The 6,691-nt window shown below is 38.6% G+C and overlaps 1 pseudogene across 1 annotated transcript; it reads left to right on the top strand.

Moving 5' to 3' along the window:
- Nucleotides 1-4,151: 4,151 nt before the first annotated feature.
- LOC309845007 (copper transport protein ATOX1 pseudogene) lies at nt 4,152-4,388 on the top strand (annotated as a pseudogene). The gene has a single exon. The product of its transcript is annotated as a copper transport protein ATOX1 pseudogene (transcript).
- Nucleotides 4,389-6,691: the final 2,303 nt, after the last annotated feature.

The following is a 6,691-nucleotide window of genomic DNA, read 5'->3' on the forward strand; positions in this document are numbered from 1 at the left end:
TGTCCACCAGAGTTCCCGACAAGTCAAGGGTTGAAAAAATTGATTTTACTGGTCCCCTTCCTCTGAGCGAGGGTTCTATATATGCCCTGGTTTGTGTGGACACTGCATCTGGCCTCACCCAAGCTTTACCCCATCACCCTGAGAACCAGGCTGTCATCATTAGGGGACTAAGGAAGCTGAGTACCATGTGTGGACACTCTCATCAGCAGTGATGGGGGGGGGGTCACCTTTCAGAGGTTATGATAGGTAAGACTGGTCAGAAAACACATGCATTGAACCGAGGTTCTGTCTCCCCTATAACTCTCAAGCAGTCAGGTTGGTGGGAAGGAAAAAGAGAATATTAAAGCAGCAGATCACATTTTAGCAGATATAACCGCCATAAATCAGTGGACTACAGTATTGTCCCAGTGCTCTCATACATTTGCATGATTACCTAGTAGGGCCTGTTGGCCCACATGCCAGACCGTGGACCTCTGTTGAAGCATCCAGTGTGGTAAAGACGTAGAAATCCCAGGGGCAGTCCTTTCACTGTGCATCGGTGTTCTATGCTGCCAAGAGCACCAGGCCCCATCACACCCAGGAGAGGAATTATGTCCTGGAATTTGCAGTGGGGCCTCCCATGAGTTGGGCCAGAAAGCCCTCTCCATGCTAGTGAAACTCCTTGCTGACTGCTTAGGGCACATTGTGGAAAAGGAGCGTATGTAAGATTACACGAGTAGGTCACAAGGCATAGAACACTGGTGGAGGTCAGTAAGAGGACGCTGACGCCAGTTAACCTACTAGCAGCACTTGGGCAATGGGGGTACCTCCCTCCTGTCTCCTGTGCTTTGAATGTATGTTCAGTCCACTATTCCCACAGTGGGAGCTGTTTCTAAGGACATAGACTGGAGAGGGTAAGGTGTTGTGGTGACCATCTGGATGGTAGATGTGATTAGACCCAGTGAAGGATTTTATATAAATGTTTAAAATTCTAGCAGGAAAGCAAGGAGATGTACATGTCTTGTGGTCACCCAAGACAAGCATCAAAAATAAGTTCCCTTGGCTCTTAACACTACTGCCAACCAATCTGGAATGTTCTGCCTTGTTTTTAGGTCTCTCCTTGCCCTCCATGGCATGGTGGCCACCTTGTGAACCAATAAGAACTATATATAACAGCTAAAGCTGTAAAAAGCCCAGAAGAAAAATGAGTAAAACTATATGACCTAAGGTAATGTCTTCTTAGATATGATACCACATGCACAAGTCACAAAAACACAAAACAGATATACTGGAATTCATGAAATTAAAGAGCTTCAGAGAATCCAAGGACACCATCAAGAAAGTGAAAATATAGTTCAAAGAAACAAAGAATATGTTTCTAAGTAATATATGTCATGAGGATCTGGTATGCAAACAGAGCGAGCACATTAAAACTCATCAACTGAAAGAAAAATCATTAAAAATGTTCATCACTTATCATTAGGAAAATGCAAAGAAAATCACAATAAAAAGCCACACAAAATACACTAGGGCTACTATAGTGAAAAACGGAGGCAGTAACGAGTGTTAACAAGAATGTGTAGGAGCTGGGATACTCATCTATTCACGGTGAGGATGTAAAATGGTGCAAACACTATGGAAAACAGTGGGGGAAGTTCCCCCAAACTTCAACAAGTCACCAGATAACCCAGAAATCCATTCCTAGGTATATATCTGAGAACACTGAAATCAGTCTCCCAGGAAAGCTTTCCACAAGTCTGCACAGCAGTATTATTCCTAACAGTAAAAATGTGGAAATAACCCAAACTTACGCCAACTGATGGATGGATAAGCAAACGTACAATAGCCACACCATGGAATAGTATTAAGCCACAATAAAGAAAAGAATGGAGTGCTGACATACGCTCCAACACGGGGGACAGTGACAACAGCCCTCAGTCACAAAGGTCACCCATTGTATGAGTCCCTCAGGTGGGAATGTCGAGAATAGGCAAATCCATAGAGACAGAGAACAAACTAGTAATTATAGAACACTGCGATGGAGGAAAGGCCAGGAGAGAAGATCAACACTTTTTCTGAAGGATGAGCATGTGATAGAAATCTTCAAAATATTTCTCATTCAACGTTACTGCTTTTTCGCTTATTGATAAAGAAACACATCTCTGCACCAGTTTTTGCTTGTTTTAAGGGCAACTTTATGGATGTGATTCCTTTTGTCCCATTTTTTTTTTTTTCCTATGAGCTCATCTGAATTTCATGCAAAATGGAGTTATTTGCAAGTAGATGTTTTTCACCGGGAAGGTTTCTTCCTTTGCAGTATCAAGGAGCCTTATCATGCACACTTACATAATCAACATCCATGTCAAGAAATTTACATTAAAAATAATTTTATCCAAGAATTGTAAATTGGAGATTTAGCCAGTTTAGATGCCATAAATGAGCATTTGATGGAATATGACCTATATCATGATGAGCGCATTAAGTCAACATTTCCTGTTTTCTTGTATATCCTACCTTCCTAAAATCAAATAAAGATTCTGATTCCTAACGTCTTTTTTCTTATCAGTTCTTGCATACTTCACCTACCAATCACCATCCCCCCCATACTGCCTAAATTCTATCTACCTTATCCTGTTAACCCTACCTTACTAGTGATCAGCCAGTATTGATGGGTTTGAAACACCCTTTTTTTTCTATGCTGGGGACACAACTTCACTGAAAACCAACTTTTAGTTGTTCTGTTCTAAGGTTTCCTCAACTGATTTTGTATAGCTCCAAGACCTCTAGGTCCTCCTCCCCTGTCTCAATTGTGAACACAAAATGCGTCAGTTCATTTCCCCAATTAGTCACCACCCATGATTTTAGAACAAAACTGCAAGTTTTCCACCAGCAAACATCATATCCATCATTTGGATACTAGGAGTAGTAACCATAATTAAATATTACAAGTTCCTTAATATTTTACATCAGCAATTTTTATGGAGTTATGCATCACTTGATAAAAAAAATAACCATTTTCAGTATACTCGCTCTACTGAATATTACCTATCTAGTTCTCCAAAAAGAAACCCCTTTCATAATAATAATTAGTTTAAATTGTCCCCTTTCCCTAGCCCCTTGCAAATATAGATCTTTTTATCTTTACAGATTTGCCATTCTGGACATTTCATAGAAGTGGAATCATACTGTATATGGCCTTTTCGTGTCCGTTTCTTTCATTTAATGTATTTCTAAGGTTCATCCATGTCATGAAACGTAGTGGCTCTTATTTCCTTTTATGGTCTGCTGACATTCCATTGTAGGGATGGATAACTTTTTATTTACCCATTTATCAGTTGATGAACACTTGGGTTGCTTCCAATTTTCCTCCATTATAAATAATGTTGCTGTGAGCATCCGTGTACAGGTTTTTCTGTAAATATATGGTTTCATTTCTCTCTGATATATGCTTAGGACTGACATTGCTGAGTCATATGGTAATGGTGTGTTTAACTTCACAAAGAACTACCAGACTGTTATTGTGATGGCTGCAGAATTTTACATTCAGTGAAGCTCCTCAGGGGCTCAGTCGGTTAAGTGTCTGACTCTTGGTTTTGGTTCACGTCATAATCTCATGGGTCATGGGATTGAGCCCCATGTTGGGCCTTGCACTCACCAGGGAGTCTGCTTGAGATTCTCTCCCTCTGTCCTTCTCCCCCATGCATACGCTCTCTCTCAAATAAATAAATAAGTCTTTAAAAAGTATATTTGAGGGGTGCTTGAGTGGCTCAGTCTGCCTTTGACTCAGGTCATGATCCCAGGGTCTTGGGATTGAGCCCTACATGGTGTTCCCTGCTCAGTGGGGAGACTGCTTCTCCCTCTCCCACTCCCCCTGCTTGTGTTCCCTCCCTCACTGTGTCTATCTCTGTCAAATAAGTAAATAAAATCATTAAAGATATATATTTAATATTTATATATTATATTATTTATATATAATGTATATACTTATATATAATAAACATATTTTATATATATATGTTATATAAAAACATATATAAATATATGTTATGTAAAATATATATAATATATAAATATGTATTATATAAATTATATTATATATAAATATATTTATTTATTTATTTTTAATTTTTTAAAAAATTTTACTTTTTTGTGTCACTGTTGCCACTACTGCCATGGCCACGGCCCCCACCATATCCACAGTCCTGCTGAAGCCTGAGTTCTCTGTGGACATGACCTGTGAAGGCTGCTCTGATGTGGTCAATCTGGAGCTCAACAAGGTGGGAGGAGCTGACTTTGACATTGACCTGCCGAACAAGAAGGTCTGCATCAACTCTGAGCACAGTGTGAACACTCAGTTGCATACCCTGGACAAAACAGGAAAGGCTGTTTCTTACCTTGCCCCCAAGTAAAGAGGACTCAGACCTCCGGGCCTAAGATGCACCAAACAGGACTCTTATCCTCCCTTGCCTTCCAGAGAGAGCTGGGGTCTGGCAGTCCTGCGCAGTGGTGGCGGCTCTTGCAGAAACCCTCACTGGCCCTGCTCCTCCCTAGCTTCCCTGCAGTAAAATCGAGCTACTTTTGTTGGGGGAGGTGGATTACATTCTCATCAGCAAAGTTGGAGTGCCCCAATTTCCCCACATTCTTGACAATGCATTGCTATCTCGCATTTTGATTATAGCCATTCCGGTGGGTGTTACATAGTATCTTATTGTAGTTTTCTTTGCATTTTCCAAATGATTAATGATTTAAACATCTTTCAAAATGCATTTTTTGAGTATGGTTTTAGTATCTATGTTCTTCAGAGAAATGTCTATTCAAAACTTTTTCCCATTTTGTATTTGATTTATTTGTCTTTTATGGTGGAGTGTTGGTTTGATTGGTGGACCTTTTTGAGATATACAGTGTGAAAATGTTTTCTCCCACTCTGTGGTTATCTCCTTACTTTATTAATATTGTTCTTTGACCCCCCCCCAAAAAAAGAGAATTTTGTTTTGATAAATTCCTATATATCTAGATTTTTTTTAAAGATTTTATTTATTTATTTGACAGAGAGAGAGAGAGAGAGACAAGTAGGCAGAGAGGCAGAGAGAAGGGGGAAGCAGGCTCCCCGCTGAGCATAAAGCCCGATGTGGTGCTCGATCCCAGCACCCTGAGATCATGACCTGAGCCGAATGCTGAGGCTTAACCCACTGAGCCATCCAGGTGCCCTTCTAATATATTTAGTTTTAATTTCTTGTAAATTTTTTTGATGGAATATCTAAAAATCTACTATCAAATCCAAACTCATGAAAATATCCATATAATTTTCTTTGTAAGAAAATTATAATTTTGGTTCTTCTGTTTAGACCTTTTATCCATCTTCAGTTCATTTTTACACATTGTGTGAGGTGGGGTCTGCTCTGTGTGTGCGTGTGCATGTGCGTGCTGTCATCTCAGCACCAGTTGTTGAGAAGACTGCTCTTTCCCCATTGAATAGTCTTGACGTGCTTGTTAAAATCATTTGACCTTATGTATGGATTTATTTCTGGACACAAAAATCTATTCCAGTGATCTACACCGATGTCCTTAAGCCAGTAACACATTCTTTTACTCCGATTCCTGTAACTTCACATTAAGTTTTGAAACCAGGAGATATGAGTTCTGGGACTTTGTTCTTTTTTCAAGATTGTTTTGACTATTTTATGTTCCTTGAAATTCCATAGAAATTTCAGGATCAACATTTCAATTGTTGCAAAAAAAAAAAAAAAGAACAGGATTTTGACAGGCAGTGCTCTGAATATCTAGCTCACTTTGGGGAGCATGCCCTCTTAACTATATTAAATATTAGTATTTGTGAACATGGAACATCTTCCATTCACCTTCCCTCAGTTCTGATGTTTGTAGTTGCCACTGTACAAGTCATACACTTGTTTGGTTAAATTTATTCCTAAGTGTTTTTTTGGTTTTTTGATGCTATTATAAATGCAATTTTTAAAAATAATTTCACTTTTGAGAGTTCATTGCTAGTATTTTTAGAAATAGAACTGATTTTTGTTTATTGCTTTTGTAGCCTGCAACCTCGCTCAACTCATTAGCTCTAATCATAGTCTTCAGAAGACTCATTAGTCATTTCTAATTTAAAACCACGCCATGTACCAAACAAAAACCCAATGGCAAACACTTAAAAAAAAATTATGTCTTGTGTAAATAAAGATAGTTTTACTTTTTTCTTTCCAGACTGCATGTTCTTACCTTCATTTCTGGCCCACTTCTCATGATTAAAACCGAGTACAATGTTTAGCAAAATGATGAGAGTAGACAGTTTCATTTATTCCTGGTCTTAGGAGGGAAATGTTTGGTTTTTACCCCATTAAGTACGATGTTAGCTGTGGGTTTTTCATTGATGTCTGTGATCAGGTTGAGAAAATTCCATTCTATTCCTACTTTGTTGAGCATTTTTACTTTTTGAGGGTGTTAGATTTTGTCAAAAGCTTTACTTTATGTCTAGGGTGATGATCTTTTTTTGCCTGTTCTATTTTTTGGAAAAAAAAATATTGGGAATATCAATGCTAATTCTTCCTTAAATATTGGGTGGAGTTCATCAGTGAAGTCACCATCCTGGACCTTTCTTTGATTGAGGTGTTAGGATTATGTGTTAAGTCTCTTTGCTTATAGTTTCCACTGAGATTTTCTGTTCTATTGATTCACTTTTTTTTTTTTAAGATTTTATTTA

This window comes from Mustela nivalis, assembly GCF_964662115.1.
Source record: "Mustela nivalis genome assembly, chromosome: 12".
In the NCBI taxonomy this organism is placed as follows: domain Eukaryota; kingdom Metazoa; phylum Chordata; class Mammalia; order Carnivora; family Mustelidae; genus Mustela; species Mustela nivalis.